The sequence below is a fragment of the Cinclus cinclus genome, chromosome 8 (genome assembly GCF_963662255.1).
Source record: "Cinclus cinclus chromosome 8, bCinCin1.1, whole genome shotgun sequence".
NCBI classification, from domain to species: domain Eukaryota; kingdom Metazoa; phylum Chordata; class Aves; order Passeriformes; family Cinclidae; genus Cinclus; species Cinclus cinclus.
Genome location: NC_085053.1, coordinates 15,183,659 through 15,193,903, shown reverse-complemented (window position 1 = coordinate 15,193,903; position 10,245 = coordinate 15,183,659).

The window sequence follows — 10,245 nt, the reverse complement described above, 5'->3', positions numbered from 1 at the left end:
TGTGTAGCAGCACTGACATGTATTTTAACTATAAATTATTTAGAACATATCTGCTTGAAAGCTAGTACTCATTTACTCCTAAACCTCCATCATCTGCTTAAACATTGAGATTAATGAAGTGTAAAGGGCTATTTTTAAGTGTGAGGTGTTATGCACATGCTATCAGTCTTTGACTGAACTTGGTTTATTCAAGCAGCTTTAATGCTGACAAAATTGTCAGACTAATTTTATTTTCTGCAACAGCTCTAAAGGAGACTAAACTGCTTCAGTTTAGTGATTTGCTATTTGCCAGGAAAACATATTCAGTATATGGAAAATAGTCACATTTTGAGAAAGTAGTGTGCCCTTTGCCAAGGCCCTCCCACGTCAAGGCCAATGGCACCAACCAAGGCAGGGCAGCACCCAGCCTGCTTTAGCAAGGTCGAGTGTTGGATATCTCATCATCACTACTCCTACAAATCTCAGGGTTCTGCTGATACTACAGAAGTACAATTCTGTAAATGTTTGTGAAAGTGAATCATCCAAAGAAAAGTTGTAATTTTTTATTATTTTAATCTGTAATTTGACGTTAGTTTCTTATGTGTATTTTTAAGAGCTGGCAGTCTTCTCTGTAATTTCTCCAGAGAGATGATGTGCCACTGGTCTGCTAGAAGGTGTAAGAATTACTTACAGAGGACAAACCATGCAAGTCATATTTGACTTGTATTTCAGTCCCCTTTGTAAAGATAGCTCTACATTTATGTTCTTCAACCTGTCTTTTCTCAGATGAGAGTTCAGGAAGGCTGAGAAAAAAAATAAAATCCTATTTAAAGCATTATTTCAAACAAAGGATTCAATTTCCCAGGTTAAATATCAAAGCATGTAAATTCATCCCTAATAAACTTGGATTTGGATTGAGTTAAAGATGATTAAACTGGACTATCCTTTTTGAATTAGGGTGGTGTTTGTTTTCAGATGATCTAAACAAAGGATAGCTCAAGCTCTGAAAGTAAATGTAAACTAATCACTGCCTCTTTAGTCTTAGTTAATTGCAGCAAAATTTAGTTGAGACAAAGTCCTTGTGAATGTAAAAATGTTTACATAAAACACTGTTCAGAGCACTCAGTTCTGTGCCAGAGCACAGTGGTTTCCTAATTACTTTTGCATAAGAGCTAAGCACTGTGCTTGTTGAGGAGATGGACGTTATTGGTTATGATGTTGGTGTAATGTATGATGTAATTAACATAGTCTTGGTTATCTAAAATGAACTTCACACAAACATTAATTTGGGTTTGTTTTATCCTTGCTGCTTTTGGGAGGTCTGTTTTATCATAATCATATATGACAATATGATTTTGTGGACATTAAATATTATGGCCAAAAATAAAGACCTTCATTAGAGAGAACTAGCTTGGCTTCCATTTCACAGATTTTTCAATCTATCCCATTATCATTTTGTTTCTTACCAAAAATGCTCACAGACTTTATCAAACTTCTTTAACCACGTTTGAAACATTTTTCTTTATGATTGAGTGGTTTTCAAGAAAGTATTTAAAAATGCTTAACGTATGAAAGATAAAAGCATGAGACATTTTAAATGCAGCAGGATTTTTTAGTAAAAGTTTTGTTCTTACAAAAAGGCATTATTTCAAGCAAAAAGCTCCCAACTTCCTGCCTTACAGAAGTTGTGTGTCTCCATGTGAGTTTTGCTCACTGGTTTTCCAGATGCTGTAGTCCTTTCTTCTTTTCGTCCATATCATAAATACTTATTTAACTTGCATGGAAGTAAGCTGAGAGAACATGTCAAAATCAGAGGCAGCTAAATCCCACATATTTGTTAGGATATAACCTACATTTACTCTTTTGCTCTATTCTAATAGTCTTTTGCTCCATTCAGAATCTTTCATGTCTCAAGCCTGTGGAGGGTGCCATAATGTGCCAGGGTACACTGTTGTGCTAATTGTTCTTACTACATACTGGCTGTGCCAAATCTTTTTTCTTAGGTTGAAAATGTTGTTGTAAATCAAGATTTATTTACTTTCTCTTCTGCCTCTCTTGATTCCTTCTTCCTATATCACATTTCCTTTTCCACTCATGGTCTCTAATTTGTCATCAAAGTGTTAAGGATATTTTATACAGACTGATTTCCTCTTCCTTACCCCACAGCTGTTCTATCACTGTTTTTGCCAACCTGAATCAATAATCAATATTACTGGCAGTATACGGACAGTAAATATGGACAGATAGGCAAGTATTAATCTTGGAAAAAGCATAAAAAATAAGTTGTCCATTTTCTGATATTTTTGTTCACTATACATTTATAGTAGAAACTGTATTTAAATCCAGATGCAGTTGCAGCCCTGAACACCTAAGCTCAGATAAATTTAACTTCAGTGTACCTTACGTATTTCAAAACTGAAGTGCCTGAGATTTTAAGTAACTAAAATAAGACACAGAAATGCAGAACAGGAATGCTATGTTTCATGGGTCCTTTAATTTGATTTCAGACCACTGCTCACTTCCTGTAAGAGGTTTTTAATTGTTTAGTTCCTAAAAATTGTATTTTCTTTCCAAATGGAGTTTGGTCATAATTTCCTTCCCACCCCAAGTTATTGGGGAATTCTTTTTCCTAATGTAAGAAAAATAATCCATGTTATAAGTGGCTTGATCTTTATTTTTCTTAAGTTTAAACCAATGTTCATATTTTTTAAAGTCCTTCTGGACTTTTTTTAGCAGACTGTCATAAGATCAAGCTTTTTTAACATAACAGTAACAGTGTACAAATGCAGAATGTTTATATTTTGCCAATGATATTACCTAGCAATAGTGTATTTCTACTTCTAGTTTTGCTGCACTTGCACGATGGAGTACAGTTGTAAGGATGCTACTTTAAAATCCATAACTGAGCTCATAAAACTTCTTGTACTTGTTCCTTTCCTCTGAGTGTGTCAGAAAACCCTTCACAGGAGAAAAGGCTTCAGGTTGCACCAGTTCTATCAGTGGAGATAAACTATATTCTTAAAGTTGTATGGGTTAGGTCCTTTACACTGACCTCTCAATTTGAAGAGCTGTTATGGACTGGGAAAGGATTGCTTTGAAGAAGTTTTGTTGAGGCCCTTCTAGTTTCTTATTTGTTTGACTGCTATTTGGGGGCACTGGTAGTTAACAAAACAAGACCAAACAAAAAAACCCCAAACAAACCAGCTAAGATGTTCTTGAATGAGCAGTAGTATCACAATAAAGCATTGATTTAGAAGTAACTGAGTAAGGGTCAAGCAAGGGTTCTCTGCTTGTGTTTTGAACTTCCAAAGACTTCTGATGTTTTGTGGGAATTAATTTAATAATAATTAATCTTCTCATTTGGATAAGGAAATTGTAGAAGTTAATAAAGCAACTGAAAATATTTCGAGATTTCAAATGAGGGAGTCTGCCACAGAATCACATATTTTGTTACTACCACGACTTAATAACCTCAGGACTTCTGTGGTTTTTCTTGAAGAAAAAAGACTGTTTAATTTAATTCCTTTTTCATGAGCAAAATTTAATTCCTCTTTCATGTGCTGGCTCAGTGTTTCAGTCCTTGAATTTCCAAAGTGGCTCTCCATGGTTTCCATTCAAAAACTTGTTATTTCTTGCATTTGAAGCTCATCAAGTTTTCAGGTCCTCTTGAAACACTTGGTTTGTTTTTTTCTTTTTCTTCCCCCTTCCCCCCTCCCCCCCCACCTTTTCTGGGAAGTTGACAAAAAAAAAATTGTTGTTCTTTAAAACAAGCTCAGGATTAAAAAGAAACCCCAACAAAGTCTGAATTGCTGAGTCTGTCTGGCTATCTGTCTTTAGACTTTATAATGGAGCCCACTGGTGTAGTTTCTGTGCAGCAGTGTGGTTAATAAAATGAGATCCCAAGTGAACTTGAAGGCTTTTTATCTGCTGCGGTGGTAGACAGCAGAGCCTGGTGTAATCCTGAGATGATCAGTGTTGATTTGTTAGCTTTGTCAGGGAGTAGAACCTAGACCATGACTGAGAAAAGGCCTTTTTGCCCCTCTCATTCACTGGACAGTGTATGTTCTTCTTGCATCTTTACTAGCTTTACAGAGCAGGAGCTGTCTCAGAAGTTTTGCCATTAACCCTAACAAAAAGTAACTTTTATTCACCATCCAGATTTTTGGATTTTGGTAAGGATCAGATCTGAAGGATTGCTTATATGACTGGAGTAAAACATGTTGGAACAATCATTAGTGGGGTCTTGCTCTGTGTGAAGAAGGGCATTTTTTCTGGAATAAATCAAGACCATATCTAAAGGTGCCCTCACTTCGTATTGCTTCACACTGGATTTCAAAGAGTAGAATTAACAAAGAGGATGTAGCCTGTGTGTTTATACTTAGTAGATGCAGATGCTTAATTACATTTTAAGGTTAATGACTTTGGCTGTTTGACCTGTTGTGCTGCAGTGTGCAATACAAGTAGCACGAGTCATCTGTCTTAGTTTAGGACTTCATTGAAATACAGTAGATGTTCATTATATTCCATGTATGCCTACTTTTGGTTGATGGCTTCAGTTAACAAAAGGTGAGCTGACGAGGTGGAAGGTGTCTCCTTAGCTTTCCAGGATATATCAGCAGTAGTTGGATTGTTCCTATTTGGTTTTTGCCATCATGATATTAAGGACATTGTCTCAGTCTCCTGATTTCATAGAACTGACTGGGAGCATTGGAAATATTCACTGGAAGCTCTTACTACTCTTCAGTGAGAGAGGAGGATGGAGAGAAAATGGCATTCAAAGAGGAATCTTTTTCTTTTGATGTTTTAATTAAGGGGGTATTAAGAGAAAGCAGTGAACAAACTGCAGGTTTAAAAAGGAGGAGTAAAACTGTCTCCATCTAAATTAACGGTGTCTGAGTGTAGTAATCATTATATTGATTCTGTGATCACAAGTATTTAGCACAAACTCGAATTTCTCATGAAAAGAGGATAGTAGTGAAGAGAGGTTTTGTTCTGTTTCAGTGATTTCAGTCATAGGTGTTTAGCACTATTCAATGCAACAGAAGGAAAATTTGAAGAGCAGATTCATTCCTGCTTTCTTGTCCTGATCTTGCCATTTATAACAGCAAAACAAACTCAGAATTTTTTGAGGAATATAGTTTGTAAGAAGAAAGGGACTGTGAGAGAAAGCATGTGTAGAAACATTGCTGCTGTCCTTCATGCACTGGAATGGAGTTTCTTTGGCCTGTGGGAAACCATGCTGGTAGCTTCAGTAGTGGATGACTAAATGAGTAACTTTGGAACAGTGTCTTACAACTGAATATAACTAAAAATATTTAGTGATCATTCCTTCAATGGCACTTCTCATGTTTAATCACAAACTGGTGGGTCAATGGGTTTTTATCCTATTTTTCAAATAGTTTTAGAGAATTCATATAACATTTACAGCATGCCATGCCAGTCAGTCTCATCTCAGTGCCTGGCAGGATCATGCTGTAGATCTTCCTAAAACTTGTGCAAAACGTGGAAATTTAGGTGGTTGATAACTGCCCACATGGCTCTGCTAAGGGAAAGTCATACATGACTAATTTTGAACCTTCTACATAGAGAGTTAAGTGTTGGTGGGTGAAGGAAGAGCAGCTGATGTCATCTACCTGAACTTGTGCAAAGCATTTGATACCGCCCCACATGACTCCTTGTCTCTAAACTGGGCAGGCACAGATTTGATGGATGGCCTTACCTGGTGGATAAGGAATTGGCTGAATGGCCACCCTCTAAGAGCTGTGGTCAATATCTTGATGTCCAAGTGGAATCCAGCACATAGTAACCGGTGGTGATCCTCAGGGCTCAGTTTTGGGACTGGCTCTGTTTTGCAGCTTTGTCGGTGACGCGGACAGTGGGGTCAAGAGCACCCTCATCAGTGACAATGGCACTGAGCTGTGTGGTGTAGCCAACACGCTTGGAGGGAAGGGATGGCACCCAGAGGGACACTGACAGGCTGCAGAGGTGGGCCCATGTGAACCTTGTTTAGTTCAACAAGGCCAAGTGCCAGGTCCTGCACCTGACTCAGGGCAATGCCCAGCACTGACACGGCTGGGCAGAGAATGGATTGAGAGCAGCCCTGAGGAGGACTTGGGGTTTTGGCTGACAAGATGCTCAGCGTGAGCCAGCAGTGTGCACTCTCACTCCATGTGCACAAAGGGGCCCCTCGCTCTGCTCTCATGAGACAATAGACAGGGTGCTGTGTCCAGCTCTGGAGCCCCAACATAAGAAAGACATGGAGCTGTTGGAATGAGTCCAGTTGAGGGTAACATGGATGATCAGAGAGCTGGAGCACTTCTCCTGTGAAAACAGGCTGAGAGAATTGGAGTTGTTCAGCCTGGAGAAGAGAAGGCTGTGGGGAGAGCTTAGAGCCCCCTCCAGTCCTGAAGGGTGTCCAAGAGAGCTGGACAGGGACTTTTCACAAGGACAAATAATGATAAACAAGGAGAAATGGCTTTAAACTGAAAGAGGGTAGGTTTAGATTGGATATTAGGAAGAAATTCTTTACTGTGTGGGTGGTGGGGCACTGGAACAGGTTGTCCAGGGAAGCCTGGATAGGTCTTTGAGCAACCTATATTATTGGAAGGTGTCCCTGCCCATGGCAGAGGGGTTGGAAATATATGATTTTAGTCTTCCCTCACTGGACATACTAAAGAATCATCTGGATACAATCCTGTGCAGCGTGCTCTAGGAAGAGTCTGCTTGAGCAGGGAGGTTGGATCAGATGATGCCCTTGTTCCTTCCAGCCTTATCCACCTGATGATTGTGATTTTTGTCATCTTCAAGGTCCTTGTGAACCCAAAACATGCTATGATTCTACTTCCTCATTTAAACTCAATCAATGTGGACAATAGTTGTAACTAAGATTTTCTGCTTGGTCAAGACAGGTTATGTAAATGTAGCTGAATTCTGACATCTCTTTAGAATCCTGTGAAGTCTGGGACTTTGGACCCACTTCTGATTTTTCTGTCTTTTCAAACAATCTGAGAATTGACAGGTAGAGGGCAGCAAAGGTCTATTTTTTTTAATTACAAGTCCTTTTTTATTACGCTAAATGATGATGATGTCAGTTTGAAGCATTGGTTAGTACTCTTCTGATTCAAAATACGTTTCAAAATGGCAATTGCAAGTATTTACTAAAATACAAATAAATGTAAAAACGCCTTGCTGTAGTAGGTCTTAACTGATTGTGAAAGAGCTACAATAAAGGAAAAAAATAATTTGCAAGAGCAATTAATGGCTGGCTTTTTGCAATCATAGTGAGGAATCTGAATGCCAAAATCTATAATTACAGACTGCATGATGAATTTTATGACTGGAAACCAAATGACATCACCCACAGATATTTCCCACTTCACTTAAGAAAGAAAAAATGAAAGGGAATCTTGCAGGCTGCTCTGGATTGATTTTTGAATAAATGCCCTATCTTTGCCTCATTTATCTCACAATGTGAAATTATTCATATTACTTAGTGGTGACACTCAATTCCCCTGTGAGTCCTTAAGTGTAGTTATGAAATGATAGCATTGAGTTTGGAATCAGTTACTCCTCCAGCATCAGTGTGTGAGCTGTAAACATTATACAAGAGGAACAGAAAAAGCATTAAAATAAAACTACAAGTGTAAATGGAAGTTAATTCTCATTAATTCACCCAAAAGGGAATACTCCAAGCATTCCTTCAGCCATTAATAATTGATGCTGACCATTAATTCAGAAAGTAAAATTTACTTGTTAAATGCATTGGAACATACATGTTATCTTTCATAGTGATTATGGTGCTGTACTGTTTATCTAGTACCACTGCCTGGCACTAGTTCCTGCCTGTTACTGTGGAATGAGTATGCACTGAGTTTGAGCTCAAAGCCCTGGATTGATGAGGAAGATCAGGGTCAGAAGTTGGCAACGTACTTTACTGTGACTTCCTGGTCTGAAACACAACTCTGGAAAAAAAAAACAACAAAAACAAACAAACAAAACCCCAAACCTCTATTCAAATGTTGTGGCTCATTTTCAGAGTTACCTTCCACGTCATGTAGATTCTCTGAAGACAGTGAGTTGCACAGGTATGCAGGGACTCAGAGTGGCTCACTAGGTGTTCAGATTTTGTGTAGTTTGATGGAAACTGTCAGGTTGGGGGTAGCTCCTCAGTCTTGTCCTCTTTGCTCTCTGTATGCATGCTTGAAACCTAACCATTCAGCCATGTGCAAATTAGCAATTAATGTGACTTTTGTGCACAGCGGCTTAATTAATGTAGGGAAGAAGTTTGCAAAATGGAAAAATAAAGTCTGAGTTTGAAAGGTGTAAACACAAAAATGCTGTTTGTACTTTAATTGCGTATTTCAGAGATGGAAAGTACTTTGCAGATTTAAATTGTGAGACAATACTAATGCCACTCAGATATTTTTTATTATTTTTGGGAGGTTTCTGTTGAAGTCAATTGTTTTAAACATACTGCATTAATTTTATCTCATGTGCTGGGACTTTCACTGCTGTCTACAGGTGCCCTCTTTGAATGCCATGGAGAGCACACTTTGGCACTCACATTCTTATTCTTACTGTGCTTGAGTTTGCATCATGTTTTGTTTTCCCTCTCTGTTCATTCATCAGTTCCTGGGGAGCTAGTACTGCTCTTAGTTTTAAAATGTCTTTTTGAAGAACATCGTATTAGATTTTCCTTGCCCTTCCTTTGTATATAATTCCTCTTGAATCTCTCCCAGACAAAATCTTAAAGTGCATATTCTGACTGAAACTGTGACGCCAAATTCTTGCAGGTATTTTTAAATACTTCCTGCTCTATCTAAACCAAATTTTCAGGCATATTTCTTTGAACCCCATCACATCTGGATAAATGAGTCTTTAGTTGTGTCTTGTTTCATTTTAGTTTTTGAAATCTTGTTATTTATTTATGGTAAAATTTTCATATAAGTCCAAAATGTATTATCAAAAATGAATACATGTTTGCAAACCCTGTCCTTAAGTAAGAACTGTTTAAGTATTGGATTAGGAATAGTGTGTATTTAAGTATTAAAACATTTCTCACATATTAATTCTTCATATAGGTGACAAATATTTCTATCTGCAAAAGAAACTGCAAAAATGTAGTTATTTTGTGCACAATAGAGTAAATAAGAAACAAGAGTCCATAAATCAGAAAAATAAGATTAGCTTATGTGTTGTATTGTAGTGTGAAGTTACATGAACCTTTATGCTGTAAAAGCATAAAGCAGCTCTTATCAAATGGGCTGTTTTAATTTCTGCATGGCTAACGTTTAGAAAGTATGATTAATGAATTTTTAATGTATGTGTTGGTTTTGTGATTTTTTCTTTTTTTGGTTGTTTTTTTTTATAGCAGAAAATTGCAAGGAGGGTAAAGCCACACTTAAGGCATTGCTACTTTAAATCCAAGGTAGGTCCAAGACACACATTTTTGTGATCAAATCCTATGGTATAAAAATAAGCTACACTGAAAGACTGAAACACCCATTACTATGTAGCATCACAAAAGCAAAGCTACTATAATGTGCAAAATATTGCATTTTTCATTGGCAAGGATATGTCTGTAGTGCTGCTGGTAAAAAAGAGATTGACATTTGGTCATTATTTCTTATCAAGGGTGTTTTACTTGTAATGCTATTTGACAGCTATATTCTAGGTCTGACAGCATTGAACCAGCTTAATTCCCACTGAACTGCTCTAAATACGTGGTATTGCAATCAGTTTAACAACCCCTGGAGGCAATAAAATCTCTCCTTTGAACACACACAAGGGGAAGAAATCTAAGATTTATAAAGGGCAGCAAGTATTCAAGATGGGGCAAAGTTTATGTGTGAGCCTATAATTGATGTTTCCTTTGTTGGAAAAAAAGCTTGAGGATGCTTTAAGAATTAATCTTTAACAAGGTCTAATCTGCACTAACAAGATCTGCTCAAGATGAGTGAGAGTAATATATGATACCAAGAGTTTTGTCATATTCAGCCAACAATGAAAATTCAAAGGTACTCTGTAGTTTAAGAACATTTTTGAGCAGATCAAGAAACTTCACAATTAGATATGAAATCTGCTAGAGTTCCCTGCTGCAGGTGGAGGAGAGCAGAACTCATAACCTGGGCCACTTTTTCTCTGCCATATATTCAGGTGAGCATTCCTAAGGCTGTAAGAGCTTCCCATTAGCCACTGAACATACAGGATAGTTGGAATAGTTTGCTCCTTTTGTTCTTGCAACATGTAATTTGGCAGATCAGGTAG